The sequence below is a fragment of the Anomaloglossus baeobatrachus genome, unplaced genomic scaffold (assembly GCF_048569485.1).
Source record: "Anomaloglossus baeobatrachus isolate aAnoBae1 unplaced genomic scaffold, aAnoBae1.hap1 Scaffold_4331, whole genome shotgun sequence".
Taxonomy (NCBI): domain Eukaryota; kingdom Metazoa; phylum Chordata; class Amphibia; order Anura; family Aromobatidae; genus Anomaloglossus; species Anomaloglossus baeobatrachus.
In genome coordinates, this window is record NW_027443667.1 from 1 (window position 1) to 13,789 (window position 13,789).

The window sequence follows — 13,789 nt, forward strand, 5'->3', positions numbered from 1 at the left end:
CACTTTGTCCAAAAGGGATCTATTCCATTCAATTGCAAATGATCTAGATAAGACAGAGAACTGCAGCACGGGGACATAGCCGAGTTGGTCAGGTTGAGTGGTGATGAGTTTGCTATTTGGATGAATAAAGAAAGTCAAAAGTGTGAAAGATAAAAAACAAAAGGAGGAAGTGTGAAAAGTGAATGGGCCAAATTGAGGTGCATATGAAGACGTATGCTTTCTTCCAATTCATTAAATCGGGCTAATATGAATCAGGTGAATTGAGTTCTGCTTTTGGAAACTGGGTTAAGAAGGGGTGCACCGTTCCTGGAGGTACTGCAATACCAGGTCAATGCGTGGAGTGGACAGAGCAAGCTCTTTTTCCATCTCCCTGTTCTAAAAATCCATTTAATATATGGTCCCCAGATAGGGGACGTATCAGATATTAAACTGATAAGAACAGATACTACACTTGATCTTAGCCAAAAGGCCGAGAAGCGATAACCAGAATTGGTTTGGGCCTCGAGTGGCACCCTGGCCTATGCCGGACACATCTTGGGGAGAGAGAGCGAGAGGGAGACAAACCCACGCCTACACAAGACATTTTGTCACCCAAGCCAACCCTTGAAAAGGCTGCTTTGCAGAGCCAAAACAAGAAGAATGGTGCGTTTTGCAGCCGCCGCCCACTGCAATGAATCTGAATAACTCCTCCTTTAGGGCGCAAGCAACTCCCCTCCCCCTTGCAGTCTTTCCAATTCACGATACAAAAAGACGGACAGGACAGGTTGCCTGACTTTCCGTCACTGCCACCCTTTGCCATCCTTACCCGTAGAAAGCCCTTTCATCATCCCCAAACCCTAATCTTTTCCCTTTCCTTCCCAGCCCCCAAACCCTGCCCTCTGTACCTTTCTCACCACCCGCTTCCCTTCTCCTGTCATCCCCCTACCACCCGGGAAAAAAAGAGATTGCCCCCTCCTTCCACTAGCCCACCCTCCCACCCAAAGAACAACTTCTTCTGCGCAGCTTGTTTTCTAGGCAGCAGCGCTATTGTGATGTCATCGGGGGGCATTGTGACAAGCCGCCAGTGTTCCGTCTCTTCATGTTGTGCACAGTTCAAACGGAAAATACATCAACAGGCAGACTACAGAAAAGCTTACTATCAAAGGTTAGAGGGGGGCTTTCTCAGAGGGCTTTTTACAGTTTTTCTATTCCCAATTAGCCGTTTAAGTGTACTTATTGAAAGTAGTAATTCTTTCATAGGCCGCCCTTTCTTAGTATTTGACGTTCCTTATATTGCGGTATGAGGCTTCGCAGTAGGTTGCAAACATTCATCACCCATGACTGTCCCCAATTGAGCTCAGAAGCTCAATGTCTATCATGACCTCTCTTTTAGAATGTCCAAGAGCAAGCAAACTATTCCTCCAGGAGAGGGCGCCAACAGACTACTAAAGAGATCATCATTACTCAAAGAAAACCCCAAAAACCAATGCATGATAGGAATAAACAGGTAACTTTCTTTGGAGTGGAAGCGGAGAGATCGCACCAGATGCCAATTCTAGATGTTATCACACCTGTGGTCACTGCAGCAGCAGGTGAATCCACTTTGTCCAAAAGGGATCTATTCCATTCAATTGCAAATGATCTAGATAAGACAGAGAACTGCAGCACGGGGACATAGCCGAGTTGGTCAGGTTGAGTGGTGATGAGTTTGCTATTTGGATGAATAAAGAAAGTCAAAAGTGTGAAAGATAAAAAACAAAAGGAGGAAGTGTGAAAAGTGAATGGGCCAAATTGAGGTGCATATGAAGACGTATGCTTTCTTCCAATTCATTAAATCGGGCTAATATGAATCAGGTGAATTGAGTTCTGCTTTTGGAAACTGGGTTAAGAAGGGGTGCACCGTTCCTGGAGGTACTGCAATACCAGGTCAATGCGTGGAGTGGACAGAGCAAGCTCTTTTTCCATCTCCCTGTTCTAAAAATCCATTTAATATATGGTCCCCAGATAGGGGACGTATCAGATATTAAACTGATAAGAACAGATACTACACTTGATCTTAGCCAAAAGGCCGAGAAGCGATAACCAGAATTGGTTTGGGCCTCGAGTGGCACCCTGGCCTATGCCGGACACATCTTGGGGAGAGAGAGCGAGAGGGAGACAAACCCACGCCTACACAAGACATTTTGTCACCCAAGCCAACCCTTGAAAAGGCTGCTTTGCAGAGCCAAAACAAGAAGAATGGTGCGTTTTGCAGCCGCCGCCCACTGCAATGAATCTGAATAACTCCTCCTTTAGGGCGCAAGCAACTCCCCTCCCCCTTGCAGTCTTTCCAATTCACGATACAAAAAGACGGACAGGACAGGTTGCCTGACTTTCCGTCACTGCCACCCTTTGCCATCCTTACCCGTAGAAAGCCCTTTCATCATCCCCAAACCCTAATCTTTTCCCTTTCCTTCCCAGCCCCCAAACCCTGCCCTCTGTACCTTTCTCACCACCCGCTTCCCTTCTCCTGTCATCCCCCTACCACCCGGGAAAAAAAGAGATTGCCCCCTCCTTCCACTAGCCCACCCTCCCACCCAAAGAACAACTTCTTCTGCGCAGCTTGTTTTCTAGGCAGCAGCGCTATTGTGATGTCATCGGGGGGCATTGTGACAAGCCGCCAGTGTTCCGTCTCTTCATGTTGTGCACAGTTCAAACGGAAAATACATCAACAGGCAGACTACAGAAAAGCTTACTATCAAAGGTTAGAGGGGGGCTTTCTCAGAGGGCTTTTTACAGTTTTTCTATTCCCAATTAGCCGTTTAAGTGTACTTATTGAAAGTAGTAATTCTTTCATAGGCCGCCCTTTCTTAGTATTTGACGTTCCTTATATTGCGGTATGAGGCTTCGCAGTAGGTTGCAAACATTCATCACCCATGACTGTCCCCAATTGAGCTCAGAAGCTCAATGTCTATCATGACCTCTCTTTTAGAATGTCCAAGAGCAAGCAAACTATTCCTCCAGGAGAGGGCGCCAACAGACTACTAAAGAGATCATCATTACTCAAAGAAAACCCCAAAAACCAATGCATGATAGGAATAAACAGGTAACTTTCTTTGGAGTGGAAGCGGAGAGATCGCACCAGATGCCAATTCTAGATGTTATCACACCTGTGGTCACTGCAGCAGCAGGTGAATCCACTTTGTCCAAAAGGGATCTATTCCATTCAATTGCAAATGATCTAGATAAGACAGAGAACTGCAGCACGGGGACATAGCCGAGTTGGTCAGGTTGAGTGGTGATGAGTTTGCTATTTGGATGAATAAAGAAAGTCAAAAGTGTGAAAGATAAAAAACAAAAGGAGGAAGTGTGAAAAGTGAATGGGCCAAATTGAGGTGCATATGAAGACGTATGCTTTCTTCCAATTCATTAAATCGGGCTAATATGAATCAGGTGAATTGAGTTCTGCTTTTGGAAACTGGGTTAAGAAGGGGTGCACCGTTCCTGGAGGTACTGCAATACCAGGTCAATGCGTGGAGTGGACAGAGCAAGCTCTTTTTCCATCTCCCTGTTCTAAAAATCCATTTAATATATGGTCCCCAGATAGGGGACGTATCAGATATTAAACTGATAAGAACAGATACTACACTTGATCTTAGCCAAAAGGCCGAGAAGCGATAACCAGAATTGGTTTGGGCCTCGAGTGGCACCCTGGCCTATGCCGGACACATCTTGGGGAGAGAGAGCGAGAGGGAGACAAACCCACGCCTACACAAGACATTTTGTCACCCAAGCCAACCCTTGAAAAGGCTGCTTTGCAGAGCCAAAACAAGAAGAATGGTGCGTTTTGCAGCCGCCGCCCACTGCAATGAATCTGAATAACTCCTCCTTTAGGGCGCAAGCAACTCCCCTCCCCCTTGCAGTCTTTCCAATTCACGATACAAAAAGACGGACAGGACAGGTTGCCTGACTTTCCGTCACTGCCACCCTTTGCCATCCTTACCCGTAGAAAGCCCTTTCATCATCCCCAAACCCTAATCTTTTCCCTTTCCTTCCCAGCCCCCAAACCCTGCCCTCTGTACCTTTCTCACCACCCGCTTCCCTTCTCCTGTCATCCCCCTACCACCCGGGAAAAAAAGAGATTGCCCCCTCCTTCCACTAGCCCACCCTCCCACCCAAAGAACAACTTCTTCTGCGCAGCTTGTTTTCTAGGCAGCAGCGCTATTGTGATGTCATCGGGGGGCATTGTGACAAGCCGCCAGTGTTCCGTCTCTTCATGTTGTGCACAGTTCAAACGGAAAATACATCAACAGGCAGACTACAGAAAAGCTTACTATCAAAGGTTAGAGGGGGGCTTTCTCAGAGGGCTTTTTACAGTTTTTCTATTCCCAATTAGCCGTTTAAGTGTACTTATTGAAAGTAGTAATTCTTTCATAGGCCGCCCTTTCTTAGTATTTGACGTTCCTTATATTGCGGTATGAGGCTTCGCAGTAGGTTGCAAACATTCATCACCCATGACTGTCCCCAATTGAGCTCAGAAGCTCAATGTCTATCATGACCTCTCTTTTAGAATGTCCAAGAGCAAGCAAACTATTCCTCCAGGAGAGGGCGCCAACAGACTACTAAAGAGATCATCATTACTCAAAGAAAACCCCAAAAACCAATGCATGATAGGAATAAACAGGTAACTTTCTTTGGAGTGGAAGCGGAGAGATCGCACCAGATGCCAATTCTAGATGTTATCACACCTGTGGTCACTGCAGCAGCAGGTGAATCCACTTTGTCCAAAAGGGATCTATTCCATTCAATTGCAAATGATCTAGATAAGACAGAGAACTGCAGCACGGGGACATAGCCGAGTTGGTCAGGTTGAGTGGTGATGAGTTTGCTATTTGGATGAATAAAGAAAGTCAAAAGTGTGAAAGATAAAAAACAAAAGGAGGAAGTGTGAAAAGTGAATGGGCCAAATTGAGGTGCATATGAAGACGTATGCTTTCTTCCAATTCATTAAATCGGGCTAATATGAATCAGGTGAATTGAGTTCTGCTTTTGGAAACTGGGTTAAGAAGGGGTGCACCGTTCCTGGAGGTACTGCAATACCAGGTCAATGCGTGGAGTGGACAGAGCAAGCTCTTTTTCCATCTCCCTGTTCTAAAAATCCATTTAATATATGGTCCCCAGATAGGGGACGTATCAGATATTAAACTGATAAGAACAGATACTACACTTGATCTTAGCCAAAAGGCCGAGAAGCGATAACCAGAATTGGTTTGGGCCTCGAGTGGCACCCTGGCCTATGCCGGACACATCTTGGGGAGAGAGAGCGAGAGGGAGACAAACCCACGCCTACACAAGACATTTTGTCACCCAAGCCAACCCTTGAAAAGGCTGCTTTGCAGAGCCAAAACAAGAAGAATGGTGCGTTTTGCAGCCGCCGCCCACTGCAATGAATCTGAATAACTCCTCCTTTAGGGCGCAAGCAACTCCCCTCCCCCTTGCAGTCTTTCCAATTCACGATACAAAAAGACGGACAGGACAGGTTGCCTGACTTTCCGTCACTGCCACCCTTTGCCATCCTTACCCGTAGAAAGCCCTTTCATCATCCCCAAACCCTAATCTTTTCCCTTTCCTTCCCAGCCCCCAAACCCTGCCCTCTGTACCTTTCTCACCACCCGCTTCCCTTCTCCTGTCATCCCCCTACCACCCGGGAAAAAAAGAGATTGCCCCCTCCTTCCACTAGCCCACCCTCCCACCCAAAGAACAACTTCTTCTGCGCAGCTTGTTTTCTAGGCAGCAGCGCTATTGTGATGTCATCGGGGGGCATTGTGACAAGCCGCCAGTGTTCCGTCTCTTCATGTTGTGCACAGTTCAAACGGAAAATACATCAACAGGCAGACTACAGAAAAGCTTACTATCAAAGGTTAGAGGGGGGCTTTCTCAGAGGGCTTTTTACAGTTTTTCTATTCCCAATTAGCCGTTTAAGTGTACTTATTGAAAGTAGTAATTCTTTCATAGGCCGCCCTTTCTTAGTATTTGACGTTCCTTATATTGCGGTATGAGGCTTCGCAGTAGGTTGCAAACATTCATCACCCATGACTGTCCCCAATTGAGCTCAGAAGCTCAATGTCTATCATGACCTCTCTTTTAGAATGTCCAAGAGCAAGCAAACTATTCCTCCAGGAGAGGGCGCCAACAGACTACTAAAGAGATCATCATTACTCAAAGAAAACCCCAAAAACCAATGCATGATAGGAATAAACAGGTAACTTTCTTTGGAGTGGAAGCGGAGAGATCGCACCAGATGCCAATTCTAGATGTTATCACACCTGTGGTCACTGCAGCAGCAGGTGAATCCACTTTGTCCAAAAGGGATCTATTCCATTCAATTGCAAATGATCTAGATAAGACAGAGAACTGCAGCACGGGGACATAGCCGAGTTGGTCAGGTTGAGTGGTGATGAGTTTGCTATTTGGATGAATAAAGAAAGTCAAAAGTGTGAAAGATAAAAAACAAAAGGAGGAAGTGTGAAAAGTGAATGGGCCAAATTGAGGTGCATATGAAGACGTATGCTTTCTTCCAATTCATTAAATCGGGCTAATATGAATCAGGTGAATTGAGTTCTGCTTTTGGAAACTGGGTTAAGAAGGGGTGCACCGTTCCTGGAGGTACTGCAATACCAGGTCAATGCGTGGAGTGGACAGAGCAAGCTCTTTTTCCATCTCCCTGTTCTAAAAATCCATTTAATATATGGTCCCCAGATAGGGGACGTATCAGATATTAAACTGATAAGAACAGATACTACACTTGATCTTAGCCAAAAGGCCGAGAAGCGATAACCAGAATTGGTTTGGGCCTCGAGTGGCACCCTGGCCTATGCCGGACACATCTTGGGGAGAGAGAGCGAGAGGGAGACAAACCCACGCCTACACAAGACATTTTGTCACCCAAGCCAACCCTTGAAAAGGCTGCTTTGCAGAGCCAAAACAAGAAGAATGGTGCGTTTTGCAGCCGCCGCCCACTGCAATGAATCTGAATAACTCCTCCTTTAGGGCGCAAGCAACTCCCCTCCCCCTTGCAGTCTTTCCAATTCACGATACAAAAAGACGGACAGGACAGGTTGCCTGACTTTCCGTCACTGCCACCCTTTGCCATCCTTACCCGTAGAAAGCCCTTTCATCATCCCCAAACCCTAATCTTTTCCCTTTCCTTCCCAGCCCCCAAACCCTGCCCTCTGTACCTTTCTCACCACCCGCTTCCCTTCTCCTGTCATCCCCCTACCACCCGGGAAAAAAAGAGATTGCCCCCTCCTTCCACTAGCCCACCCTCCCACCCAAAGAACAACTTCTTCTGCGCAGCTTGTTTTCTAGGCAGCAGCGCTATTGTGATGTCATCGGGGGGCATTGTGACAAGCCGCCAGTGTTCCGTCTCTTCATGTTGTGCACAGTTCAAACGGAAAATACATCAACAGGCAGACTACAGAAAAGCTTACTATCAAAGGTTAGAGGGGGGCTTTCTCAGAGGGCTTTTTACAGTTTTTCTATTCCCAATTAGCCGTTTAAGTGTACTTATTGAAAGTAGTAATTCTTTCATAGGCCGCCCTTTCTTAGTATTTGACGTTCCTTATATTGCGGTATGAGGCTTCGCAGTAGGTTGCAAACATTCATCACCCATGACTGTCCCCAATTGAGCTCAGAAGCTCAATGTCTATCATGACCTCTCTTTTAGAATGTCCAAGAGCAAGCAAACTATTCCTCCAGGAGAGGGCGCCAACAGACTACTAAAGAGATCATCATTACTCAAAGAAAACCCCAAAAACCAATGCATGATAGGAATAAACAGGTAACTTTCTTTGGAGTGGAAGCGGAGAGATCGCACCAGATGCCAATTCTAGATGTTATCACACCTGTGGTCACTGCAGCAGCAGGTGAATCCACTTTGTCCAAAAGGGATCTATTCCATTCAATTGCAAATGATCTAGATAAGACAGAGAACTGCAGCACGGGGACATAGCCGAGTTGGTCAGGTTGAGTGGTGATGAGTTTGCTATTTGGATGAATAAAGAAAGTCAAAAGTGTGAAAGATAAAAAACAAAAGGAGGAAGTGTGAAAAGTGAATGGGCCAAATTGAGGTGCATATGAAGACGTATGCTTTCTTCCAATTCATTAAATCGGGCTAATATGAATCAGGTGAATTGAGTTCTGCTTTTGGAAACTGGGTTAAGAAGGGGTGCACCGTTCCTGGAGGTACTGCAATACCAGGTCAATGCGTGGAGTGGACAGAGCAAGCTCTTTTTCCATCTCCCTGTTCTAAAAATCCATTTAATATATGGTCCCCAGATAGGGGACGTATCAGATATTAAACTGATAAGAACAGATACTACACTTGATCTTAGCCAAAAGGCCGAGAAGCGATAACCAGAATTGGTTTGGGCCTCGAGTGGCACCCTGGCCTATGCCGGACACATCTTGGGGAGAGAGAGCGAGAGGGAGACAAACCCACGCCTACACAAGACATTTTGTCACCCAAGCCAACCCTTGAAAAGGCTGCTTTGCAGAGCCAAAACAAGAAGAATGGTGCGTTTTGCAGCCGCCGCCCACTGCAATGAATCTGAATAACTCCTCCTTTAGGGCGCAAGCAACTCCCCTCCCCCTTGCAGTCTTTCCAATTCACGATACAAAAAGACGGACAGGACAGGTTGCCTGACTTTCCGTCACTGCCACCCTTTGCCATCCTTACCCGTAGAAAGCCCTTTCATCATCCCCAAACCCTAATCTTTTCCCTTTCCTTCCCAGCCCCCAAACCCTGCCCTCTGTACCTTTCTCACCACCCGCTTCCCTTCTCCTGTCATCCCCCTACCACCCGGGAAAAAAAGAGATTGCCCCCTCCTTCCACTAGCCCACCCTCCCACCCAAAGAACAACTTCTTCTGCGCAGCTTGTTTTCTAGGCAGCAGCGCTATTGTGATGTCATCGGGGGGCATTGTGACAAGCCGCCAGTGTTCCGTCTCTTCATGTTGTGCACAGTTCAAACGGAAAATACATCAACAGGCAGACTACAGAAAAGCTTACTATCAAAGGTTAGAGGGGGGCTTTCTCAGAGGGCTTTTTACAGTTTTTCTATTCCCAATTAGCCGTTTAAGTGTACTTATTGAAAGTAGTAATTCTTTCATAGGCCGCCCTTTCTTAGTATTTGACGTTCCTTATATTGCGGTATGAGGCTTCGCAGTAGGTTGCAAACATTCATCACCCATGACTGTCCCCAATTGAGCTCAGAAGCTCAATGTCTATCATGACCTCTCTTTTAGAATGTCCAAGAGCAAGCAAACTATTCCTCCAGGAGAGGGCGCCAACAGACTACTAAAGAGATCATCATTACTCAAAGAAAACCCCAAAAACCAATGCATGATAGGAATAAACAGGTAACTTTCTTTGGAGTGGAAGCGGAGAGATCGCACCAGATGCCAATTCTAGATGTTATCACACCTGTGGTCACTGCAGCAGCAGGTGAATCCACTTTGTCCAAAAGGGATCTATTCCATTCAATTGCAAATGATCTAGATAAGACAGAGAACTGCAGCACGGGGACATAGCCGAGTTGGTCAGGTTGAGTGGTGATGAGTTTGCTATTTGGATGAATAAAGAAAGTCAAAAGTGTGAAAGATAAAAAACAAAAGGAGGAAGTGTGAAAAGTGAATGGGCCAAATTGAGGTGCATATGAAGACGTATGCTTTCTTCCAATTCATTAAATCGGGCTAATATGAATCAGGTGAATTGAGTTCTGCTTTTGGAAACTGGGTTAAGAAGGGGTGCACCGTTCCTGGAGGTACTGCAATACCAGGTCAATGCGTGGAGTGGACAGAGCAAGCTCTTTTTCCATCTCCCTGTTCTAAAAATCCATTTAATATATGGTCCCCAGATAGGGGACGTATCAGATATTAAACTGATAAGAACAGATACTACACTTGATCTTAGCCAAAAGGCCGAGAAGCGATAACCAGAATTGGTTTGGGCCTCGAGTGGCACCCTGGCCTATGCCGGACACATCTTGGGGAGAGAGAGCGAGAGGGAGACAAACCCACGCCTACACAAGACATTTTGTCACCCAAGCCAACCCTTGAAAAGGCTGCTTTGCAGAGCCAAAACAAGAAGAATGGTGCGTTTTGCAGCCGCCGCCCACTGCAATGAATCTGAATAACTCCTCCTTTAGGGCGCAAGCAACTCCCCTCCCCCTTGCAGTCTTTCCAATTCACGATACAAAAAGACGGACAGGACAGGTTGCCTGACTTTCCGTCACTGCCACCCTTTGCCATCCTTACCCGTAGAAAGCCCTTTCATCATCCCCAAACCCTAATCTTTTCCCTTTCCTTCCCAGCCCCCAAACCCTGCCCTCTGTACCTTTCTCACCACCCGCTTCCCTTCTCCTGTCATCCCCCTACCACCCGGGAAAAAAAGAGATTGCCCCCTCCTTCCACTAGCCCACCCTCCCACCCAAAGAACAACTTCTTCTGCGCAGCTTGTTTTCTAGGCAGCAGCGCTATTGTGATGTCATCGGGGGGCATTGTGACAAGCCGCCAGTGTTCCGTCTCTTCATGTTGTGCACAGTTCAAACGGAAAATACATCAACAGGCAGACTACAGAAAAGCTTACTATCAAAGGTTAGAGGGGGGCTTTCTCAGAGGGCTTTTTACAGTTTTTCTATTCCCAATTAGCCGTTTAAGTGTACTTATTGAAAGTAGTAATTCTTTCATAGGCCGCCCTTTCTTAGTATTTGACGTTCCTTATATTGCGGTATGAGGCTTCGCAGTAGGTTGCAAACATTCATCACCCATGACTGTCCCCAATTGAGCTCAGAAGCTCAATGTCTATCATGACCTCTCTTTTAGAATGTCCAAGAGCAAGCAAACTATTCCTCCAGGAGAGGGCGCCAACAGACTACTAAAGAGATCATCATTACTCAAAGAAAACCCCAAAAACCAATGCATGATAGGAATAAACAGGTAACTTTCTTTGGAGTGGAAGCGGAGAGATCGCACCAGATGCCAATTCTAGATGTTATCACACCTGTGGTCACTGCAGCAGCAGGTGAATCCACTTTGTCCAAAAGGGATCTATTCCATTCAATTGCAAATGATCTAGATAAGACAGAGAACTGCAGCACGGGGACATAGCCGAGTTGGTCAGGTTGAGTGGTGATGAGTTTGCTATTTGGATGAATAAAGAAAGTCAAAAGTGTGAAAGATAAAAAACAAAAGGAGGAAGTGTGAAAAGTGAATGGGCCAAATTGAGGTGCATATGAAGACGTATGCTTTCTTCCAATTCATTAAATCGGGCTAATATGAATCAGGTGAATTGAGTTCTGCTTTTGGAAACTGGGTTAAGAAGGGGTGCACCGTTCCTGGAGGTACTGCAATACCAGGTCAATGCGTGGAGTGGACAGAGCAAGCTCTTTTTCCATCTCCCTGTTCTAAAAATCCATTTAATATATGGTCCCCAGATAGGGGACGTATCAGATATTAAACTGATAAGAACAGATACTACACTTGATCTTAGCCAAAAGGCCGAGAAGCGATAACCAGAATTGGTTTGGGCCTCGAGTGGCACCCTGGCCTATGCCGGACACATCTTGGGGAGAGAGAGCGAGAGGGAGACAAACCCACGCCTACACAAGACATTTTGTCACCCAAGCCAACCCTTGAAAAGGCTGCTTTGCAGAGCCAAAACAAGAAGAATGGTGCGTTTTGCAGCCGCCGCCCACTGCAATGAATCTGAATAACTCCTCCTTTAGGGCGCAAGCAACTCCCCTCCCCCTTGCAGTCTTTCCAATTCACGATACAAAAAGACGGACAGGACAGGTTGCCTGACTTTCCGTCACTGCCACCCTTTGCCATCCTTACCCGTAGAAAGCCCTTTCATCATCCCCAAACCCTAATCTTTTCCCTTTCCTTCCCAGCCCCCAAACCCTGCCCTCTGTACCTTTCTCACCACCCGCTTCCCTTCTCCTGTCATCCCCCTACCACCCGGGAAAAAAAGAGATTGCCCCCTCCTTCCACTAGCCCACCCTCCCACCCAAAGAACAACTTCTTCTGCGCAGCTTGTTTTCTAGGCAGCAGCGCTATTGTGATGTCATCGGGGGGCATTGTGACAAGCCGCCAGTGTTCCGTCTCTTCATGTTGTGCACAGTTCAAACGGAAAATACATCAACAGGCAGACTACAGAAAAGCTTACTATCAAAGGTTAGAGGGGGGCTTTCTCAGAGGGCTTTTTACAGTTTTTCTATTCCCAATTAGCCGTTTAAGTGTACTTATTGAAAGTAGTAATTCTTTCATAGGCCGCCCTTTCTTAGTATTTGACGTTCCTTATATTGCGGTATGAGGCTTCGCAGTAGGTTGCAAACATTCATCACCCATGACTGTCCCCAATTGAGCTCAGAAGCTCAATGTCTATCATGACCTCTCTTTTAGAATGTCCAAGAGCAAGCAAACTATTCCTCCAGGAGAGGGCGCCAACAGACTACTAAAGAGATCATCATTACTCAAAGAAAACCCCAAAAACCAATGCATGATAGGAATAAACAGGTAACTTTCTTTGGAGTGGAAGCGGAGAGATCGCACCAGATGCCAATTCTAGATGTTATCACACCTGTGGTCACTGCAGCAGCAGGTGAATCCACTTTGTCCAAAAGGGATCTATTCCATTCAATTGCAAATGATCTAGATAAGACAGAGAACTGCAGCACGGGGACATAGCCGAGTTGGTCAGGTTGAGTGGTGATGAGTTTGCTATTTGGATGAATAAAGAAAGTCAAAAGTGTGAAAGATAAAAAACAAAAGGAGGAAGTGTGAAAAGTGAATGGGCCAAATTGAGGTGCATATGAAGACGTATGCTTTCTTCCAATTCATTAAATCGGGCTAATATGAATCAGGTGAATTGAGTTCTGCTTTTGGAAACTGGGTTAAGAAGGGGTGCACCGTTCCTGGAGGTACTGCAATACCAGGTCAATGCGTGGAGTGGACAGAGCAAGCTCTTTTTCCATCTCCCTGTTCTAAAAATCCATTTAATATATGGTCCCCAGATAGGGGACGTATCAGATATTAAACTGATAAGAACAGATACTACACTTGATCTTAGCCAAAAGGCCGAGAAGCGATAACCAGAATTGGTTTGGGCCTCGAGTGGCACCCTGGCCTATGCCGGACACATCTTGGGGAGAGAGAGCGAGAGGGAGACAAACCCACGCCTACACAAGACATTTTGTCACCCAAGCCAACCCTTGAAAAGGCTGCTTTGCAGAGCCAAAACAAGAAGAATGGTGCGTTTTGCAGCCGCCGCCCACTGCAATGAATCTGAATAACTCCTCCTTTAGGGCGCAAGCAACTCCCCTCCCCCTTGCAGTCTTTCCAATTCACGATACAAAAAGACGGACAGGACAGGTTGCCTGACTTTCCGTCACTGCCACCCTTTGCCATCCTTACCCGTAGAAAGCCCTTTCATCATCCCCAAACCCTAATCTTTTCCCTTTCCTTCCCAGCCCCCAAACCCTGCCCTCTGTACCTTTCTCACCACCCGCTTCCCTTCTCCTGTCATCCCCCTACCACCCGGGAAAAAAAGAGATTGCCCCCTCCTTCCACTAGCCCACCCTCCCACCCAAAGAACAACTTCTTCTGCGCAGCTTGTTTTCTAGGCAGCAGCGCTATTGTGATGTCATCGGGGGGCATTGTGACAAGCCGCCAGTGTTCCGTCTCTTCATGTTGTGCACAGTTCAAACGGAAAATACATCAACAGGCAGACTACAGAAAAGCTTACTATCAAAGGTTAGAGGGGGGCTTTCTCAG

General features: G+C 46.5%; 9 non-coding genes across 9 annotated transcripts; all 9 read right to left on the bottom strand.

Annotated features, from left to right (window-relative positions):
* Positions 1–290: 290 nt before the first annotated feature.
* LOC142279444 (U2 spliceosomal RNA) lies at positions 291–481 on the bottom strand. Its single transcript, XR_012742068.1, has one exon. It is a non-coding gene; the product is annotated as a U2 spliceosomal RNA (small nuclear RNA).
* Positions 482–1,868: 1,387 nt separating this feature from the next.
* Positions 1,869–2,059, bottom strand: LOC142279456 (U2 spliceosomal RNA). Its single transcript, XR_012742079.1, has one exon. It is a non-coding gene; the product is annotated as a U2 spliceosomal RNA (small nuclear RNA).
* A 1,387-nt stretch (positions 2,060–3,446) lies between these two features.
* On the bottom strand, positions 3,447–3,637 carry LOC142279465 (U2 spliceosomal RNA). Its single transcript, XR_012742085.1, has one exon. It is a non-coding gene; the product is annotated as a U2 spliceosomal RNA (small nuclear RNA).
* A 1,387-nt stretch (positions 3,638–5,024) lies between these two features.
* Positions 5,025–5,215, bottom strand: LOC142279466 (U2 spliceosomal RNA). Its single transcript, XR_012742086.1, has one exon. It is a non-coding gene; the product is annotated as a U2 spliceosomal RNA (small nuclear RNA).
* A 1,387-nt stretch (positions 5,216–6,602) lies between these two features.
* Positions 6,603–6,793, bottom strand: LOC142279467 (U2 spliceosomal RNA). Its single transcript, XR_012742087.1, has one exon. It is a non-coding gene; the product is annotated as a U2 spliceosomal RNA (small nuclear RNA).
* Positions 6,794–8,180: 1,387 nt separating this feature from the next.
* LOC142279445 (U2 spliceosomal RNA) lies at positions 8,181–8,371 on the bottom strand. Its single transcript, XR_012742069.1, has one exon. It is a non-coding gene; the product is annotated as a U2 spliceosomal RNA (small nuclear RNA).
* Positions 8,372–9,758: 1,387 nt separating this feature from the next.
* On the bottom strand, positions 9,759–9,949 carry LOC142279446 (U2 spliceosomal RNA). Its single transcript, XR_012742070.1, has one exon. It is a non-coding gene; the product is annotated as a U2 spliceosomal RNA (small nuclear RNA).
* Positions 9,950–11,336: 1,387 nt separating this feature from the next.
* LOC142279447 (U2 spliceosomal RNA) lies at positions 11,337–11,527 on the bottom strand. The gene has a single exon (XR_012742071.1). It is a non-coding gene; the product is annotated as a U2 spliceosomal RNA (small nuclear RNA).
* Positions 11,528–12,914: 1,387 nt separating this feature from the next.
* LOC142279448 (U2 spliceosomal RNA) lies at positions 12,915–13,105 on the bottom strand. Its single transcript, XR_012742072.1, has one exon. It is a non-coding gene; the product is annotated as a U2 spliceosomal RNA (small nuclear RNA).
* Between the last annotated feature and the right edge of the window lie 684 nt (positions 13,106–13,789).